This window comes from Scyliorhinus canicula, chromosome 9 (genome assembly GCF_902713615.1).
Source record: "Scyliorhinus canicula chromosome 9, sScyCan1.1, whole genome shotgun sequence".
Classification (NCBI taxonomy): domain Eukaryota; kingdom Metazoa; phylum Chordata; class Chondrichthyes; order Carcharhiniformes; family Scyliorhinidae; genus Scyliorhinus; species Scyliorhinus canicula.
The window spans coordinates 75,494,998-75,516,254 of record NC_052154.1 but is presented as its reverse complement, the minus strand read 5'-3'; positions in this window follow the sequence as shown (position 1 = coordinate 75,516,254).

Below are 21,257 nucleotides of genomic sequence, written 5' to 3'. Positions count from 1 at the left end.
CAGGTGGACTCTGGAGCTTGTGATGATCTGTAGAGTTCTGTGCAGAGTGCGTTTGAGCCATTAAAGGTGTGTTGGTGAAAAAGGAGCTGAACTTTTACCTCTTCATACCACAGCTTCTAGTACATGTTAACAATGCACACAGCTTGCTGTGGGTTGACACTCTACTACTCTAAGAGTGCTAACTCTAACTAACTAGACCAGACTGGCTCTGAGCCACGTGTAGAAGGTACTAACTGATATATACACCCTGACTGTTATTATAGTTGTCACCAATGGAAAGAAGCGGAGTGCTGATGCCTCGTGTGTTTTATAGTAGGAAGCCCCCTGTGGTAATCACCACTGATGTATACTGTATATATGGGTTTTACGGTAAGGCCCCTGTACTACAGGTACGGGGGTAGATCCCTGCCTGCTGTCTCCGCCCAGTAGGCGGAGTATAAATATGTGTGCTCTCCGTACAGCAGCCATTTCGTCAGCTGCTGTAGGAGGCCACGCATCTCTGTGTAATAAAGCCTCGATTACATTCTACTGTCGCCTCGTCGTAATTGATAGTGCATCAATTTATTACACAGAGATTTTTCAGAGATGGACCTCCGCATCAAGCCGGATCACCTGCAGCTGCATCCTCAAGCAGGCAACGCTAAAAAAGACTTTGAAAATTAGCTAGCCTGTTTTGAAGCATACATCGGGTCTGCCTTATACCCAATCCCAGAAGTACAGAAGCTCCAGATTCTGTACACGCGGCTGAGCTCCAACGTTTTTCCCCTCGTCAAGGACGCGCCGATGTACGCAGAAGCCATGGCACTACTGAAGGAAAATTACACTCAGCAGGTCAACAAAATCTACGCCAGCCATCTCCTATCCACGCGGCACCAACTTCCCGGTGAGTCTGTGGAAGATTCCTGCCGTGCCCTGCTTGCCCTAGTGAGAGACTGTGACTGCCAGGCCGTTTCAGCCACTGAACATTCGAACCTGCTGATGAGAGACCCGTTCGTTACGGGCATAAGGTCTGACTACATCCGCCAGCGCCTCTTAGAAGGGGCCACGCTTGACCTCGCGGTGACCAAAAAACTAGCACTCTCGCTTACGGTCACCTCACGCAACGTTCTGGCCTATGCCCCCGACTGTGCGGCCTCACCCGTTTTTACCACTTCATAAAGGCTCGCAATCTGCCCTACTCCATCGAGTAAGTCAGGGCTATCACCAGAGACTGCCAGGTCTGTGCGGAGTGCAAACCGCACTTCTACCGGCCAGACCGTGCGCGCCTGGTGAAGGCCTCCCACCCCTTTGAATGCCTCAGCGTGGACTTCAAAGGGCCCCTTCCCTCCACCGACCGCAACGCGTACTTCCTCAGTGGGATTGACGAATATTCCCGATTCCCCTTTGCCGTCTCATGTCCTGATATGATGTCTGCCACCGTCATCAAAGCCCTCAACACCATCTTCGCTCTGTTCGGTTTCCCCGCCTACGTCCACAGCGACCGGGGATCCTCATTTATGAGCGATGAGCTGCGTCAGTACCTACTCAGCAAGGGCGTCGCCTCGAGCAGGACGACCAGCTACAACCCCAGGGGCAACGGGCAGGTGGAACGGGAGAATGGGACGGTCTGGAAGGCCGTCCAGCTGGCCCTATGGTCCAGAAATCCCCCGGCCTCCCGCTGGCAGGAGGTCCTCCCCGACGCACTCCACTCCATTCAGTCGCCCCTGTGCACCGCGACTAACGAAACCTCCCATGAACGTCTCTTTGCCTTCCCCAGGAAGTCCACCTCCGGGGTTTCGTTCCCGACATGGCTGGCAGCTCCAGGACCCGTTCTCCTCCGTAGACACGTGGGACTCCACAAGACGGACCTGTTGGTTGAGAGGGTACAGTTAATCCACGCCAACCCGCAGTACGCTTATGTAGCATACCCCGATGGCCGCCAAGACACAGTCTCCCTCAGGGACCGGCACCAGCTGGTTCCACACACACAGCCCCCCTCTGCCCCGGCACCACCCTCCCTTCCCCCGGCGCACCCCATTGCAGCCCCCCGCTCCAGGACAATCTGTCCTCCCGTTTGCTCCCACCCGGGGATGAAGAAGATTTCGACACGCTCCCGGAGTCACCGAAGACCAAGCTGACACCTAAGTCGCCACCAGCACTGCGGCGCTCTCGACGACAGATCAAAGCACCGGACCGCCTAAATTTTTAATATTCTCTTATTAATTAATTTTTAATATAGACAAGCAACTTGTCTGTATATAGTTCTCCACCACCCCCGCTGGACTCATTTTTAACAGGGGGTGAATGTGGTAGTCACCACTGATGTATTATATTGTATATATATGGGTTTTACGGTAAGACCCCTGTACTACAGGTACGGGGGTAGATCCCTGCCCTCTGGCTCCGCCCAGTAGGCGGAGTATAAATATGTGTGCTCTCCGTACAACAGCCATTTCGTCAGCTGCTGTAGGAAGCCACACATCTCAGTGTAATAAAGCCTCGATTACATTCTACTCTAGTCTCGTCGTAATTGATAGTGCATCACCCCCTCTAGTGTTCTGTCTCGTAATTGGTTGTGTTCTGTCCTGTGTGTTGATTGGCTAACCTAGGTGTCTGTCACTGCCTTTCTTTACCTCGTGATGTGCATGAGTGCATGTTAAGATATGCATAAGGCCTACTCACGGACAGACTTTTTTGTGGTAGGGAAGTGGGTGCTTCCAGGGGTAACAAAGGTGGAACACTCCGCCATTGTAATATTTTTTTTTCCAATTAAGTGGCTATTTAGCATGGCCAATCCACCTAGCCTGCACATCTTTGGGTTGTGGAGGTGAAACCCATGCAATCACGGGGAGAATGTGCAAATTCCACACGGACAGTGACTCAGAGCCGGGATCGAACCTGGGACCTCGGTGCCATGAGGCAACAGGGCTAACCCACTGCGCCACCGTGCTGCCCCACCACTGTAATATCTGACCATGCGCCCCACTACATTAAAAAAATATATATTTTTATTCTCCTCCTTTTTCTCCCAAATTTACAACCAACAATAAACAATAATCAGTAAAGAATGTAATGTCAATCCCTAAATCAATAATAACGATCCCATCCTCCCACCAAACCCCAGACATTAGCCCGCATGTTAACATAAACAAATGACCAAAAGGAATCAGGAATCACCCATAGTCACCATTAACACAGACAGTCCCCCCCCTCCCCACAACCCTCCCAGCCCCCAACCCGACTAATGTTCGATGTGATCCAATTCTTGAAAGTGCATAATGAATAACGCCCATGAATTGTAGAACCCCTCCATCCTTCCCCTCAGTTCAAATTTGACCTTTTCAAGCGTTACGAATTCCAGCAGGTCCCCCCGCCATGCCAGGGCACAGGGTGGAGAGGTTGATCTCCATCCCAACTGGATCCACCTTCGGGCGATCAATGCGGCGAAGGCTACATCTACCTCCGTGCCCGTTTCCAACCCCGGCTGGTCCGACACCCCTAATATGGCCTCCTGAGGGCTGGGGTCCAGTTTCACGTGAACCACTTTAGAGATTACCCTAAAAACCTCCTTCCAGTAATCCTCCAGCTTTGGACAGGACCAAAACATATGAACATGGCTGGCGGACGCCCCCCCACCCCGCGCAATGTTCACGCACATCTTCTACCCCCTCAGAGAGCCGGTTCAACCTCGCCCTTGTAAGATATGCTCTATACACCACCTTCAGCTGTATCAGCCCCAACCTCGCACATGAGGTGGAGGCGTTCACCCTCCGGAGCACCTCGCACTAGAACCACTCCTCCATATCCTCTCCGAACTCTTCCTCCCAGTTTGCCTTGATCCCTTTGAGCAGCGCCTTCTCCTCCTCCAAAATAGTCCCGTAAACCGCTGATACTACCCCCTTCTCCAGTCCCCCTGTCGTCAGTACATCCTCCAGCAATGTGGAAGCCAGCTCTACTGGGAAGCACGCCGCACTACGTTGACATGTGGTTGGAGAAGGGGCGGGCCCAACACCCCCCATGGAGGCTGGAAGCAGTTCTCCTCGTCAATAAGGAATTCAGTACGAAAATATCCCAAACCAGTGACGAGTATGTATCCTGCAACCAGAACAGAGAGGTCTCGCCCTCCATGTTCTGGGAGGCACTGAAGGCGGTGATCAGGAGGGGAAATCATAGCTTATACTGCGTTTAGGGACAGGTAGGAGGGGGCAACCAAGCAGCGGCTGATCGACTCCATACTGGCGGTGGATCGGCGATACTCCACGGCCTCAACCGTGGAACTGCTAGCTGAAAGGAAACACAAGAAAAGGTGTGGAGAAAGCACTTGGGGGAAGAAGGAGAATTCTTTTTCTCTCAGGTGGTAAAACTGCCATGGATCAACCCATCTGCTCCATAAAGGCATTAAATTCTCGTGCCATGCCTGACAAGTTACCTGTCCTGGGGTTGGATCTGTCCAATGTTGGGTCCTGTATGCAGTTAAAGTCCCCCCCCCCCCCCAACTCCATGCCCAGTCGTTGGGTATCTAAGTCCGGGATTTCGGCCATCTTTCTCTTGACAAACTCTGCATCATTCCAGTTCGGGTGTCTATGTTTACCAAGACTGCCGGGGCCCCTTCCTTGGGTTCTGCTGACCACCACATATCACCCCCCCTGGTCTGTCACTGTGCCCATCACCATAAATGAAACTTGTCCTGTTGGTTAGTATGGTCACCCCTCTTGTCTTAGTGTTGAAACATGAGTGAAACGTTTGTCCCACCCAGCCCTTCCTTACTCGTTGTCAGTCCCTCTCTCTTAGGTGTGTTTCCTGTAGGAAGGATATGTCCACCCTCAGACTCTGGATCTCTTCACTGGCCCACTGAGGCCCCTCACGTTCCGTGTTACTATCCGGAAGGGGTGCGGTGGGGGCCCTCCTCCTTTGGGGTCAACAATACGCACCTTGTGGGCCTGGCCCTGTCTGATCAGGCTTGCGTTCGCTCAAATGCCATTCAAAATGGGCACCAACTGCTTCCTCCTTTTAGTTATCGCCACCTGTTATTTGATTTGATTTGATTTATTATTGTCACATACATTAGTATAGAGTGAAAAGTATTGTTTCTTGCATGCTGTACAAACAATGCATACCATACATAGGGAAGGAAGGAGAGACTGTAGAATTCTGGGCGGAATTCTCCGCTCCCGCACGGCATCGGGAAGGCAGTCGTGAACTCGGCCGAGTTTCACGACGGCCTCGGAGGCCGCTCCTCGCACCCTATTCACCCCCCCCCCCCCCCCCCCCCCCCCAGGGGGCTAGGAGCGGTGCTCCGTAAATCTCGGCACGTCGCGCCTCCTCCTTCACTGCCCCTCCATACACTACCTTACTCACTAGTGTTGCGGCTCCCTTATTGATCGGGTTCCTCTATTTAACCCCCGCCTGCCTCTCCCAACCCCTCAACCCCGGCTTTCTCCGCACCTTTGCCTGTGTTCACAAAGTCAGTTTAATGCCTGGGTGTGAACAGGGTTACCAAGGCTCCTGGATTGCCCCAGGAGCCTCTCGGAATAGGAGACAGATGTTCAGAGCACCGCCCCCAAAACCTTGGACACCGTTAGATTTTAAATTTCCCAACGCAGCAGCATGTCCCTTCCTGCCACCCTGCCCCCACCATGATGGCACTGACTGAGTCTAAAATCTTCCAGGATTGACCAGGGGAGAGTGAGTCAGTGAGGGTGTGACCACAGTCCAATGTCAGGGACTTTCAAGAGTTAGCCAAGAGTTGTGGGCTGTGGCCAGAGTTGGGGGGGGGGGGGGGGGGGGTCGGAGTGTCTCAAAACACAGGAAAATGGCATTGAGAACATGTATAGCTGGGGAAAGAGTGGTACTGTGCATTGGGGTGGGCATTATAGTATAAGAATCTGGCACATTTAGGGTTAATGTAGGACTGAGTACAGTACCGTCTGCACAACGATGTAAGAGAACGCATGACCCACACCTAGGGGTCAGTCTAGTGTTAGACAGAGCTGTGTGCATGGGCAAGCACGGGGACAGTTCCCAACTTGAACCCTTCACTGTATACATGTACAAATTTCTTGGAGTTATTAAATGCATGCAGTTAAGACCCAACAAATGGTATGCAGCACTCTACAACATAGTGCAAGTGAAGGAGAGATCCCGACATTCCGAAAGCATGAGAAAGTTCAGAAACTGCAGGCTGACCTGCCAGGCATCCGCCTAAATCAAAGACACATCTGGAGATTGTTGACCAAAGCTCAATTGTCAGACCTGAGTAAATGCAGAGTCAAAGAAGCTTGCCAGATGACAAAAGGCTGGCTATAATTCAAAAAAGGAAAAGAAAATACTGAAATGCAGAAAAATAAGCCACTGTGCAGATGAAAAGAAGAGCCTGAGTGAACACAGAGCCAAAGGACCAAGCCAGATTGCACAAAGGGTAAGCAATTTACAGTAAAAAGACAACTGGAAGAATTGCAACTAAAGAATCAGCTTTAAAGACCAGCAAAGGCTAGGATTCAACGCTTTTTAAAATTTGTTCATGGGACATGGGCTTCGCAGACTGGGCCAGCGTTTATTGCCCACCCCAATTGCCCTTGAGGGGGCAGCTAAGAGTCAACCACATTTAGTGGGTCTGGAGTCACATGTAGACCAGACCAGGTAAGGACGGCAGATTTCCTTCCCGAAAGGACATTAGTGAACCAGATGGGTTTTTACGACAATCGACAATGGTTTCATGGTCATCATTAGACTTTTAATTCCAGATTTTTATTGAATTCAAATCTCACCATTTGCCATGGCGGGATTTGAACCTGGGTCCCCGGAGCATTGCTCTGGGTCTCGGGTTTACGTGTCCAGTTACAATACCACTACTCCACCACCTCCCCTAAAGCACAGTGCTGAAATGTCTGCAGCCAGTCGGTCCGAGCAGCCATTGTTTAAAATGTTTTCAAGGCTGACCACGAGTGCCATTGGGCGGGATTTACCGACCAACCCACCGGGTGATTTCTGGTGGCCAGCCAGTGGGATTTTGCTAAACCACACACGGATATCAGAGCGGCAGGAAACTTCCTGGAATTCTCAAAATAAAATATAATCCCAAAATATTATCTGAACAGTACGTGGCAGTGCGGAGCAGGCAGCTGGCTATGGATGAAGGAAAGCTATCCGATGAAACCCAAAATAAACAATAGGAAACTGAAATACGATCAGAAAATGTTTGTCTCAGAACTGAATTGGAAGATTTGAAACTCAAGGGGTAGGATTCTCTGTTTTTGAGACTAAGTGTTGAAGCCAGTGCAGAATTTGTGGAGTTCCAAAACAGCAAAACTGGTGTGCGCCTGGACCAATTCCGCTACTATTAAGGGGCTAGCACCGGTGCCACGTGAAACACAATCAATTCCAATGAGAAATGGTGCGGGATTGGCCGGTTTTGCGAATGACATTCAGGAGGTTGACAAGCTGCAGTTGCACACTTCACTGCCCACACACACCATACCAGCCAACAAGATAGCAGCAAGACGCGCGACTCCACGCTTCACGGATGCCGAGTTGGAGACCCTTCTGGCCGATGTGGAGGAGAGGCGGATGGCCGTGTACCCTGGCCGAGGCTGCCAGTGACCATAGTTCTAATAATTTTAAAATAGTTTTGGAAAGGGACAAAATTGGTCCACATGGTCAAGTTCTAAATTGGGGCAAGGCAAAGTTTGATGGAATTAGACAGGAGCTTGCAAGGGTTGATTAGAGTAGCTTGTTTGAGGGCAAAGGGGCCTCCGGCAAGTGGGAGGCCTTTATATATGAAATAGCTAGATTTCAGGGTCAATATGTCCTGGTAGGGTGAAGGGCAAGGCTGGCAGGAGTAGAGAACCCTGGATGACAAATTCGATTGAAGTTTTGGCCAGGAAAACGGAGGCATGGCTCAGGTACAAGCAGCTGGAATCAAGGGATTCCTAGTATGCTCAAGAAGGAAATTAGGAGGGCAAAAAGCGGCCATGGAGTAGCTTTGGCCGAGAGGATTAAGGTGAATCCAAAGGGATTGTTTAAGTATATTAAAGGAAAAAGAATAACTCGAGAAAGAATAGGACCCCTCAAGGACCAACGTGGACACATATGTGTGGAACCGCAGGAGATGGGCGAGGTTCTCAATGAATAATTGTCCTCTGTGTTTACCGTGGAGAAAGATATGAAGACTTGGGAACCAGGGAAAGTTAGTGGCGATATATTGGGGACAGTTCGCATGACAGTAGAAGAAGTGATGGAAGTATTATAATGTATGATGGTGACTTCCGGTGATGGCCATGGAGGAGTAGGTCGCACATTTGATAGCTCCCGCCTGTGATGGACTTTTGGACCTTTTTCCCGCGTTTTTTTTTGGATTTTGTGGAATAAATCGGTGAAGAGTGAGACAGTGAGGAGAAATCCCCCTCCGGTGTACGGAGAATTGGACAAGAAGCGGCCGTGTGAGAAGACAAATTCCTATAAGGGAGGCGCAAGCAGAGCTGGTAACGTGGGAAAGCATGGCGGAGCAGCAGGGCCGCGGGGAGACGGCACAGTGGTCGACGAAGCAGCTGGTGAAGTTTTTCGAAGATTGCTTCGCCAAGCTGAAGAAGGACACGCTGGACCCGATTAAGGCTTCGATTGGTCAAGTTGTGCAGAATCAAGAGATCCATGGAAGAGAGATCCAGGAGGTGGAGAAAAAGGTGTCCAAGCACAAGGAATACATAACCGTGCTGGAGACCAAGGTGGAGATGATGAACGTCCGCCAGAAAAGAATACAGGAGAAGCTGGAGGACCTGGAGAACAGGTCCAGGAGGCAGAATCTTAGAATTGTCAGCCTTACTGAAGGCAGTGAGGGATCGGATGCGAGGGCTTATATGACGAACATGTTGGAGAAGTTGATGGGGGCTGAGGTGTTCCCTTGGCCCCTTGAAGTGGATAGAGCGCACAGAGCCCCCATGAAGAAGCCCCGAGCGAACGAGCCGCTGAGGGCGATGGTGGTACGTTTTCACCGATTCCTGGACAAGGAACACGTTCTGCGGTGGGCCAAGAAAGAACGGAGCAGCAAGTGGGAGAATTGTGAGCTGCGCATTTATCAGGACCTGGGCGCGGATTTGGCCAAGAGGCGAGTTGGGTTTAATATGGCAAAAACGGCCCTCTTTAAGAAGGGGCAGAAGTTCGGATGTTGTACTCAGCCCGTCATGGGTCATGCATGAGGAACGGGACTTCTACTTCGAAACACCAGACGAAGTATGGACTTTTATTAAAGAAGAGGCTGGAGGCGAACTAAAAGACACTGAAGCCTTGAGAGTACTGTGGTGGCGATTTGTTGTGCTGGGCTGTATACGTATAAGTAGTGTTATGTGCAATAAGTGCCTGTTTTGATGGCCAACGGTAACTTTGTCTTGCAGGGAGCTGGGTAGAGGGGGGGTGATCTTTGGGGCTGGTTCTGTTTTTGGGTGTTTTTTTTTTAAAGTGGCTGTTTCTTCTCTGTTTTTTCTGATGTTTGTTTACTGGGGAATGTGATGCTTTTAATATGTTTGTCCAAGTGGGGGGCAGAGGGGAGAGAACAATGGGGAAACAGACTGTTTGGTGCCAGGGTCGGGGGCTACCAAGTCAGCATGGGTCAGCTGACTCACAGAAGCACAGTGGGGGGCGAGCAGGTGTTAAACTGGAGCTTGACTTGGGGTGGTGGGTTTCTAGTGTTGTTGCTGGGGGGGGGGGGGGGAGGGAGAGGGGGGAGTTGCTTTGCTGACAGGGGAGGAGCTGTTACTAGGGGACAAATGGGAGGTTGGAAATGGCAAATGCCCAAGGGGGGGCTCAAGGAGGCGGAGGGTGCCAGCTAGAGGCTGGCCTTAAAAAGGGTGATGGTTAGTCGGCGGAGGGGGGGAGAGGCATGAAGCCCCCCTACCAGGCTGATTACATGGAATGTTAGAGGGTTGAATTTGCCGGTCAAGAGGGCTCGCGTGTTTGCTCATTTGAGGCGGCTGAAGGAGGACATGGCAATGCGACAAGAGACACACCTAAATGTTATAGACCAGACGAGATTGAGAAAGGGGTGGGTTGGCCAAGTATTCCACTCAGGACTGGACTCAAAGACAGGGGGTAGCAATCTTGATCAACAAACGAGTGGCATTCGAGGCAGCGAGAATCATGTCAGACAAGGGGGGTAGGCACATAATGGTGAGTGGGAAGCTGGAGGAGGCGCGTGTGGTACTCGTGAACCGAATTGGGATGATGTGGAATTTGTGAGGCGGATTTTAGGTAAGATCCCAGATTTAGAGTCACACAACCTGATTATGGGGGGAGATTTTAACAGTCATTGATCCAGAATTAGACCAGTCAAAATCCAGGACAGGGAGGAGGCCAGCCGTGGCAAAGGAATTGATGGGGTTTATGGAACAGATGGGGGGAGTGGACCCATGGAGGTTTGCACAGCCACGGGCGAAGGAGTTTTCTTTCTTCTCACACTCCACAAGGTATATTCTCGCATCAACTTTTTTGTTCTGAGCAGGGCGCTAATACCGGGGGTGGTGGATACTGAGTACTCAGCAATCGCAGTGTTGGATCATGCCCCGCACTGGGTGGATCTAAGGGTTAGTGTGAAGAGAGGGCAATGCCCACTTTGGAGACTGGATGTGGGATTGCTAGCGGACAAAGCGATCTGTGGGGGGTTAACAAGTCAATCCAGAACTACCTGGAAACAAATAATATGGGGGAGGTCTCTGCAGCGACGGTTTGGGAAGCTTTGAAGGCAGTGGTCAGAGGGGCATTAATCTCAATACGGGCCTACAGGGAAAAGGCGGAACGGGCCGAGAGGGATAGGATAGTGGAGGAGATACTCCAGGTGGACAGGAGATACTCGGAGGCCCCGGACGCGGGGCTACTGAGGGAGCGACGGAGGTTGCAGGCGGAGTTTGGGTTGTTGACCACAGGGAAAGCGGTTGAAACAGTTGAAGAAGGCGAGGGGCGATTTATGACTATGGAGAAAAGGCAAGCAGAATGTTAGTGCACCAGCTCAGGAAAAAGGACGCGGACAGGGAGATAGTGAAAGTAAAGAGCAGAGGCAGGAATACTGTCCTGGACCGAGCGGTGGTGAATGAGGTGTTTAAGGACTTTTATAGTAAATTATGTGAGTCGGAACCCGCGGCTGGGGTGGAGGGAATGAGGCAGTTTTTGGATCAGTTGAGGTTTCCGAGGATAGAGGAGGATCTGGTGGAAGGGCTGGGAGCCCCAATTAAGATTGAGGAAATAATCGAGGGGCTGGAGGGCATGTAGTCGGGCAAGGCCCCAGGGCCTGATGGCTATCCGGTGGAATTCTATAAGTTTTCAGAGATATTGAGCCCACTGCTGGTGAGGAGATTTAATGAAGCAAGAGAGAAGGGAGTCCTCCCCCCAACAATGTCGCAGGCCTCGAATTCATTGATCTTGAAACGGGAGAAGGATCCAGAGCAATGCGGGTCAAACAGGCCAATTTCTCTACTGAACGTGGATGCCAAACCGCTGGCTAAGATACTGGCCACAAGAATAGAGGACTGTGTCCCGGGGTTGATAGGGGAAGACCAGGCGGGATTTGTAAAGGGCAGTCAACTCAAGGCCAATGTTCGAAGGCTTTTGAATAATATGATTCCCTCAGAAGGAGGGGAGGTGGAGGTGGCGGTAGCGATGGATGCGGAGAAGGCTTTTGACCCGGTGGAGTGGAATTACCTGTGGGAGGCACCAGGAAGGTTTGGGTTTGGTGAGGGCTTTATTGACCGGGTACAGTTGCTCTATCAGGCACCAGTAGTGAGTGTGCGCACGAACCGGCTGAGTTTGGGTTATTTTGAACTACACCGAGGGACGAAGCAAGGGTTCCCCCTCTCCCTGTTAGCTCTGGACATAGAGCCATTGGCCTTGGCGTCAAGAGCCTCTAGGAACTGGAAAGGGCTGGTTTGGGGGCGGGGGAAGGGGGGTGGTGGGGGGGGGGGGGGGTGCAGCACCGGGTCTCGCTCTACGCAGATGACCTGCTCTTGTATATTTCAGACCCATTGGAGGGGATGGGGAAGTAATGCGAATCCTTGGGGAATTTGGCAATTTTTCAGGGTATAAATTGAACATGGGGAAAAGCAGGATGTTTGCGATCCAGGCAAGAGGACAGGAGGAGAAGAGATTGGGAGAGCTGCCACTTAGAATGGGAGGGAAGAGCTTTTGGTGTCTGGGAATCCAGGTGGCCCGGGAATGGGAGCCACTGCACAAGTTAAACCTACCCCGACTGGTAGAACAAATGGAAGGGGACTTTAAGAGATGGGACATGCTCCCTCTGTCATTGGCATGGAGGGTACAGACTGAAAATGGCGGTCCTTCTCAGATTTCTGTTTGTCTTTCAGTGCCTCCCCATCTTCATCCCGAGGACCTTTTTCAAACAGTTGAATAAGGTTATTTTGGGCTTTGTGTGGGTGGGTAAAACCCCGCGAGTGAAGAAAGTGTTGCTGGAGTGCAGTCAGGGGGAGGGTGGGTTGGCGCTGCCGAACTTCTGCAATTACTATTGCTAATATAGTCATGATTAGGAAGTTGGTAGTGGGGGAGGGGTCGGTGTGGGAGCGGATGTAGGTGACGTCATGCAAAGACACAAGTTTGGCAGCACTGATAACGGCACATCTTCCGTTCACGCCAGCTCGATACTCCACAAATCCGGTGGTGGTGGCAGCTCTGAGAATCTGGGGGCAATGGAGGAGATATAAGAGAGGGGAGGGAGCATCAGTTTGACCCTGATCTATAATAATCACCGGCTTGTACCCTGGAGGCTGGGTGGTGGGTTCCGGAGATGGCAAAGGGCAGGAATTAGAAGGGTGGGGGATCTATTTATAGGCGGGAGCTTCCCCAGCTTGAAAGCCTTGGAGAATAAATTTGAATTGCCAGCGGGGATTCGGTTTAGGTATTTGCAGGTGCGAGACTTCCTGAGAAAGCAGATTCCGGCCTTTCCGCTGCTGCCGCCACGGGGGATACAGGATAGAGTTGTCTCCTGTACTTGCAGGTGTGAGACTTCCTGAGAAAGCAGGTTCCGGCCTTTCCGCTGCTGCCGCCACGGGGGATACAGGATAGAGTAGTCTCCAGTACCTGGGTGGGAGAGGGGAAGGTATCAGATATTTACCCGGAGCTTTCGGAGGTGGAGGAAACTCCGGTGGAGGAGCTTAAGGGCAAGTGGGAGGACGAGCTAGGAGGAGAGATAGAGGCTGGTCTGTGGGATGACGCACTAAGCAGGGTTAATACCTCCTCATCGTGCACCAGGCTTAGCCTGATACAATATAAGGTAGTCCGCTGGGCACACATGACAGTGGCTAGGATGAGCAAGTTTTCCGGTGTAGAGGACAGGTGTGCAAGGTGTCCACATGTTTTGGGCATGCCCGAAGCTTAGAGGGTTTTGGCAGGGTTTCGCTAAGGCAATGTCCACGTTATTCAAAACACGGGTGGTGCCGAGTCCGGAGGTCGCGATCTTTGGAGTGTCGGAACAGCTGGGGGTTCAGGGGGCGAAAGAGGCTGACGTCTTGGCCTTTGCCTCCCTGTAGCCCGGAGACTGATCTTGTGGAGGGACTCGAAGCCGCCGAGTGTACAGACCTGGGTTAGTGACATGGCTGGGTTTCTCAGTCTCGAGAAGATAAAGTTCGCCTTAAGAGGGCCAATGGTTGGGTTCACCCCGAGGTGGCAGCCGTTCGTCGACTTTCTCGAGGAAAATTAAAATGTCAGCAGAAGCAGTATTCCGTGGTGTGGAAGGGCCTGGTAGTTGTTTTAGAGTTGGGGTGTGTGAAGATTGGGATGGGGTGGAAATGTTTATTATACCATGTTTATGTCATTGTTATTATTATAAAAACTCTCAAATACCTTAATAAAAATATTTATTAAAAAATGTATGAAGGTGGATAAATCTCCTAGCCCTGATCAGCTATATCCAAGAATACTGCTTGAGGCTTGAGAAGAAATTGCGGGAGTCCTGGCTGAGATATATGCATCATCGATAGCCACGGGTGAGGTGCCAGAAGTCTGGACGGTAGCAAATGTTGTGCCCGCAATTAAGAAGGGCTGCAAAGAAAAACCTGGTAATTATAGACCGGTAAGCTGAACATCTGTGGTGGGTAAGTTACTGGAGAGGATTCTGAAGGATATGATATGCAGTCATTTGGAAAGACAGGGTTTGATTAAGAGTGGTCAGCACGGCTTTGTGCAAGGGAGATCATGCCGTACAAATTTGTTCAAGTTCTTTGATTAAGTGACCAGGAAGGTTGATGAGCGCAGGGCGGTAGATGTAGTCTATATGGACTTCAGTAAGGCCTTTGATAAAGTTCCACATGGTAGGCTGCTCTGGAACGTTAGATCACACGGAATCCAGGGAGAGCTGGAAAATTGGATCAATCAGCTTGATGGTCGGAAGCAGAGGGTAATGGTGGGAGGATGCTTGTCGGACTGGAGGCCTATGACTACTGGTGTGCCTCACGGGTCAGTGCTGGGTCCATTGCTGTTTGCTATCTATATCAGTGTTTTTCAAACTTTTTGCCCATATTTACCAACTGGCCATCCTTCGGGACCCATGCCGGCCGACCTTCGAGACCCACGCCGGCCGACCTTTGGGACACACGCTGGCCGACCTTCGCAACCCACTATTTTCTCTTGTCTTTAATGTGAGAGGTGTGCCTGGACTTATATTCTATAGTCTAGAGTAGTGAAGAATGAGAAATTACCTCATTGAACCAGGCTTTATTCTCTCAGGATTCTACAGAGCAGATGCAGAATGTTAAGTTTTCCTCAGATGGTGGTTTACAGCCTGGGGTTATACTCTACAAATTACAATGCGACGATTTTAGACATAGATGAGGAGGAAGTACTTAACTCGAAGTACTTTGAACCTTTTTAATTTGTATCAAAGAGAAGTCTGCAGGTTCAGCCATTGAGCATATTCAAGCCAGATACAGGAAGACTGAATTGAATTTAAAGAAAAATCTTCTGGGTCCGCGCGCTGATGTCAGGAGGTGGTGTTTCTCTCTGGGCTCTGGGCACGCGCATTGATGAACGGGCACACGTGCGCTGCGTGGCAGCATTTTTAAAAGCTGGCTGCTGCGGCAATTGCACCTGAATTCACGCGATCGGGAACATCGCGATAGATAGCTCCACGATCCTCCTCACACCCGCCCCTGACCCACCCACAAGTCGCGACCCCCATGAAAATGCCTGATCTATATCAACGATTTGGATGAGAATGTATAAGGCACGATCAGTAAGTTTGCAGATGACACAAAAATAGGTGGTAGTGTAGACAGTGAGGAAGGTTATCAAAAATTGCAGCAAGATCTTGATCAGCTGGGGAAGCAGGCTGAGAAATGGCAAATGGAGTTCAATACAGATAAGTGTGAGGTGTTGCATGTTGGAAAGTCAAATCAAGGTAGGACTTTCATGGTGAATGGTAGGACCTTAGGGAGTATAGTGGAATATGGGAACTTTGGAATTCAGGTGTGTGGTTCTCTAAAGGTGGAGTCCCAGGTAGATAGGGCAGTGAAGAAGGCTTTTGGCATGCTTGCCTTCATCAGTCAGGGCATTGAGTATAGAAGTTGGGAAGTTATGATGCAGTTATACAGGACGTTGGTGAGGCCACACCTGGAGTATTGTGTTCAGTTTTGGTCGCCTTGCTATAGGAAAGAAGTCATTAAACTGGAGAGAGAGGAGATTTTCAAGAATGTTGCCAGGACTCAAGGGACTGAGTTATAGGGAGAGATTGGAGAGGCTGGGACTTTTTTCTTTGGAGCATAGGAAACTCAGGGGGTGATCTTATAGAGGCATATAAGATCATGAGAGGCGGACTTCTGGTTGTGACCATTGGGTGAGTGGTCACATACAGGGAAGCTCCTGCTTAAAGTCACATAAAAGAGCTCTTTTTAGCCAATACTGGGTGGAACTTTGATGAAAAGGTGGAGGTGAATGTTGGAGGAGTACTTTCCCCCGGGAATGGTATGTTTGCTGGTTACCAGACCAGGCAGAAAACAGTGAGAGATTTGGCTGCAAAGTTGGAACAATCTTGTACTGCAGCAGCCATAGTAAACATGCAGATGGGCGAAGGGCTGATGCAAGCTGGAAGGCCCCAGATGTAGGAGCTGATGTATTTTATTAAGGCGGATGTCCATCAACAGAGGAAAGAAATGCACGAGGATCGCGGAAAGGCCATTGCAGAAGCTGTGGCACCCCTGAAGTGCTCTCTGGAACGGGTGGAGAGGTGTTTGGAGGTGCAGGGGTCACAGATTTGGGAGATCGAAGGAGTGACCTCGGACCACAGCGATTTTGTGGTAGCTATGGAGGTGGAGTGGGGCTCCTAGGGAACCTGTGTAAAACATTGAAGGCAAAGGTGGAGGAGCAGAAGAATGTCTAGAGAAGGCAGAACCTGTGAATAGTGGGCCTGCATGAAGGAATGGAAGGTGTGAGTGCCACAGGTATGTCTCGAAGATGCTGGCGGGGCTGGTGGCAGACGGAGTGCTAGATAAGGTGCCTGGAGAGAGCGCATAGGCAGAAACCTAGAGCTGGGGAGCCGACGCGGGCAGTGATCGTGAGACTCCACAAATTTGTGGAGAAAGAGAAGATTCTGTGATGGGCCTGGGAGAAGCAAACCTGCGACTGGGAGGGGAATAAGATCCAAATTTATCAGGACATCGGAGCCGAGTTGGCAAAGAGGCGGACAGGTTTCTACAAGGCCAAGGCGGTGCTGTACCGGCGGCAGATCAGGTTTGGGGTCCTCTGCCCGGCGAAATTATGAGTGACATTTGGAGGCCGGGAGTATTACTTCGGGACCCCAGAAGCGGCCGAAGACTTCATTAAGGAGCATAAACTGGGGGAGAACTGAGCTGACAATGCTTGGGAACCGAGGTTTCTGGATGAGCTGGAATTTCCCCAGGTAGAGGAAGCAAAGAGGCACGCGTCGGAGGAGCCCCTGGGGCTGAGGCAGATGCTGGATAGTATCAGGGGTATGAAGTCACAAAGCTTTGACTTACACAGGGGTACGAGGCAGGGGTGCCCACTGCCGCCGTTGTTGTTTGTGCTGGCATAGAGCCGTTGGTGATAGCTCTCAGGGGGTTGGCGGAGTGGCGGGGGATTATGAGGGGACAGAGGGAGCATTGGGTGTCGCTCTATGCCGATGACCTCTTGCTGGATGTTTCAGATCCGTTGGAGAATATGGGAAGGATTATGGGCCTGTTGGGGAGGTTTGGAGGGTTCCCAGGGTACAAACTAAATGTAGGGAAAAGCGAGGTATTCCCAATGATGAGCAGTGACAGCGGGCTAATTTAGGGGGATGCCATTATGGTAGCGAGGGATAGGTTTAGGTATTTGGGGATTCAGGTAGCGAGGGAATGGACGGGACTCCAGAAGTGGAACTTAATGAACCTGGTGGAGGAGGCCAGGGAGGATCTAAGGAGGTGGGGTACACTGCACTTAACATTGGTGGGAGGGTCCAAGTGGTGAAAAGTAATATTCGACCGAGGTTCTTGTTTATCTTTCAGGCTCTCCCGCTCTTTGTACCAATGGCCTTTTTTCGGAAAGTGGCCAGGATCATCTTGGACTTTGTATGGGCGGGGAAGGTGCTGAGGGTGGGGAGGACCCTGCTACAGAGGCAGAGGCAGCAGGGGTGATAGGCGTTGCCGAACTTGCTTCATTATTATTGGGCGCCGAATGGGACAAGGTGCGGTGGTGGTGGGAAGGAGAAGGGGTAGAGTGGGTTAGGATGGAGGAGGAATCTTGTAAGGGGTCTAGTTTGAGGGCTATGGTGATGGCAGCGTTGCCAATGGCTCAGGGAGCCCAGTGGTGCAGTCCATGGTGAAGATATGGAATCAGCTGAGGAGGCATTTTAGGATGGAAAGGACATCGGTGCTAACACCACTGTGCGAGAATCATGGGTTTGAGCGGGGGAGGGGGGGGGAGAGATGGATAGTGTATACAGGAAGCGGAGGAAAGTGGGACTCGTTAAGGTGAGGCAACTGTATTTGGAGGAAAGGTTTGCCAGTCTGGAGCAGCTAAGGGAGAGGGTAGAACTGCCGAGGGGGAGGAAGTTCAGGTATCTGCAGGTTAGGGACTTTGCACAAAAGGTCTGGAAGGGGTTCCCTCAGTTGCTGGGATACACCCTGCTGCAGCAACTGCTGCTTCTGGATGTGGAAGGGGAGGGAAGAATTGGGGATATATACAAGTGGCTGGGGAAGCAGGGAGGTGAGCGGGTGGTGAAGATCAAGGAGAAATGGGAAGCGGAGTTGGGAGGGGAGATCAATTGGGGAGCATGGAGTGAGGCACTGCGGAGGGTAAACGGGACCTCCTCTTGTGCAAGGATGAGCCTAATACAGTTTAAGGTCGTGTACAGGGTGCATATGACTCGGGCGAGAACGAGTGGGTTCTTTCAGCAGGTAGCAGATGAGTGTGAGAGGTGTGGGCGGGGGTCAGTGAATCAAGCGCACATGTTTTGGGATTGCAAAAAATTGGGAAGTTTCTGGGCGGAGGTGTTCGCTGTCTTAGCCAGGATAGTGGAGGAGGAGGTGGACCCGGATGCTTTGGTGGTGATATTTGGGGTTTTAGAGAAGCCTGAGCTCATGGAGAGGTGGAAGGCTGATGTCGTGGCCTTCGCCTCTCTGATTGCACGGTGGTGAAATTTGCTGGAGTGGGGGTCGGCATCGCCACTGGGGGTAGCAGCATGGTTGGGTCACCTGTACAACTTCCTGTGGTTAGAGAAGATAAAGTATGAGTTACGGGGCACTTCAGGGGGGTTTGAGGAAAGGTGGGGATTGTGACCATGGTTGAGGAGCTGGTCGTCGCAGGGGGGTGGGGGTGGTGGGAGGAGGGGAAGGTGAAAATGGGGAAAAATCTGTACAGACTGTATAGTTGATTGTTGGGAAGTATTTTCCCCGGGGTGTTTATTTGCTGTAACCTGCTTTGGTACATGTTTGTCATAAAAAAAAGATCATGAGAGGCATGGATAGGGTGAATGCACTCAGTCTTTTTTCCCAGGGTTGGGGAATCGAGAACTAGAGGACATAGGTTTAAGTTAAGAGGGGAAAGAATTAATGGGAACCTGAGGAGCAACGTTTTTTTACACAGAGGGTGGTGCGTATGTGGAATGAGCTGCCGGAGGAAGTGGTTGAGGCAGGGACATTGATAACAATTAAAAGGCAGCTTTGATGGGCTTTTTGGTTGGCATGGACCAGTTTGGGCCAAAGGGCCTGTCTCTGTGCCATAGATTCTATGATTCAGTGATCAGCAGGATAGTCTGTGTCATGCATTTGGGGCGGGATTCTCCAATCACCCAGCCATGTGTTTCTCGGTGGTGCACCATTCGCTGGTGGCGGGGTTCTCTCTACCTGACGCTTGTCAATGGGATTTCCCATTGAAGTCACCCCACACCGCTGTGAAACGCATGGGCAGGGGTGCAATGATTGTGGGAAAAGGCTGCCAGAGAATTCTGACCTTGAAGTCAGTTACATTTAATTGACAGATTTATACTGCATGCAGTATCAAACCAAAACAGTGCAAAACTGCAGGAACCCACGCTGTGGAGGTTACAGAATCAGCTCTGACCCGAATAATTTTTTTAAAAAAATTCCTTCGTAACTCCCTTGAGAAGGTGGTGGTGAGTCACCTTCGTAACAAATGCCATTTCAGAGGGTCACGTGGGCTAGTCAGGGTAAGGGCATCCGATTTCCTTTCCTTAAGTCCAACAGTGAACCAGATGGGTTTTAATTTAATTAACGGTCACGACTAATGATTTAAAAAATAATCCTTCACGGGGCAGCACGGTAGTAGGGGCAGCACGGTAGCATGGTGGTTAGCATAAATGCTTCACAGCTCCAGGGTCCCAGGTTCGATTCCCGGCTGGGTCACTGTTTGTGCGGAGTCTGCACGTCCTCCCCGTGTGTGCGTGGGTTTCCTCCGGGTGCTCCGGTTTCCTCCCACAGTCCAAAGATGTGCGGGTTAGGTGGATTGGCCATGCTAAATTGCCCGTAGTGTCCTAAAATGTAAGGTTAAGGGGGGTTGTTGGGTTACGGGTATAGGGTGGATACGTGAGTTTGAGTAGGGTGATCATTGCTCGGCACAACATCGAGGGCCGAAGGGCCTGTTCTGTGCTGTACTGTTCTGTGTTCTGGGTGTGGGAGCTGCCCCCCCCCCCCAAGATGGTAGTGAGCTGCCTTCTTGGAAGTGTATTGGACTTCTCTGTAATGGTTTGATACAACTGAGAAGCTTGCGAGGCCACTGAAGGCAGTTAAGGCATTACTGTTGGTTTGGAGTCACATGTAGACAGACGCACATAACGATGGCAGATTTCCTCCACTGAAGATGAGCCGTACGATTTTTTTAACGTTTATGATCATTATTAATGAGACGAGCAATTTTTTTTACACACAGATTAATTAATTAAATTTAAATTCCCAAAATACTGGTGTGGGATTTGAACTCATATCTTCAGAGCATTAGTTGGGGCTTCTGGATTACTCATCAGTAATATTACCACAATGCTAGTAGCTATTTTAAAATTCTAGATTTGTTTAACTGAATTGAGATGCCCTACTGCCATGGTGGTATGTTAACTCTCATCTCTGGATCATTAGTCCAGGCTGCTATTGAATTAACATAACCACGACGGCTCCCATATGAAACTAGAATCAAACCACCAGTTCAGCATCAACGTGTAGCAGAAATCACTTTTTACTAATGTTAAACACAAAGGATTAATGCACTTAACCCCACAAGTATTCTTCTCAGCATATCCATGTGTCTCTATAAACTGTGAGACTAATATTGTCTCAAGTTCAGGAAAGTCACTGTGTATCTGCTTCAATGAGGTGACAGAGAATTAATTTTATTTGGGTTATTAAATCTTTAGGCTAGAAATGACAAAACATGTTGTCAACTCAAAATAATTATGAGTTTTCCGATGTTATTAATGAGAAGATGGAAACGTCTACCGTAACCATGTGATCCATTGTTAGAATAAGTGACGCAACATTTGGTTGTACCATTGACTTTGGACCCAGTGAACTGGCATCGACAGAAAAGAATTACTGTATTCCAAACTGGACATTTTTGAGGATGTGATCCATATAAATGGTCCCTCCCATTGGGTGTTTAAATGAAGGTGTGGGTTAACATAATCTGTTGTCAAATGGAATAAAACCAGAGGGTGGCCAGCCTGCAAAATCTTTGTGAGTTATTCAGCAACTGGGAGCTCTCACTTCAGTATTCCAATTCATCAGTCAGGATGGATATCTAAACACAAAGAAGATAAAGGCTAATCCTATCTATATTTTCTGAAATCT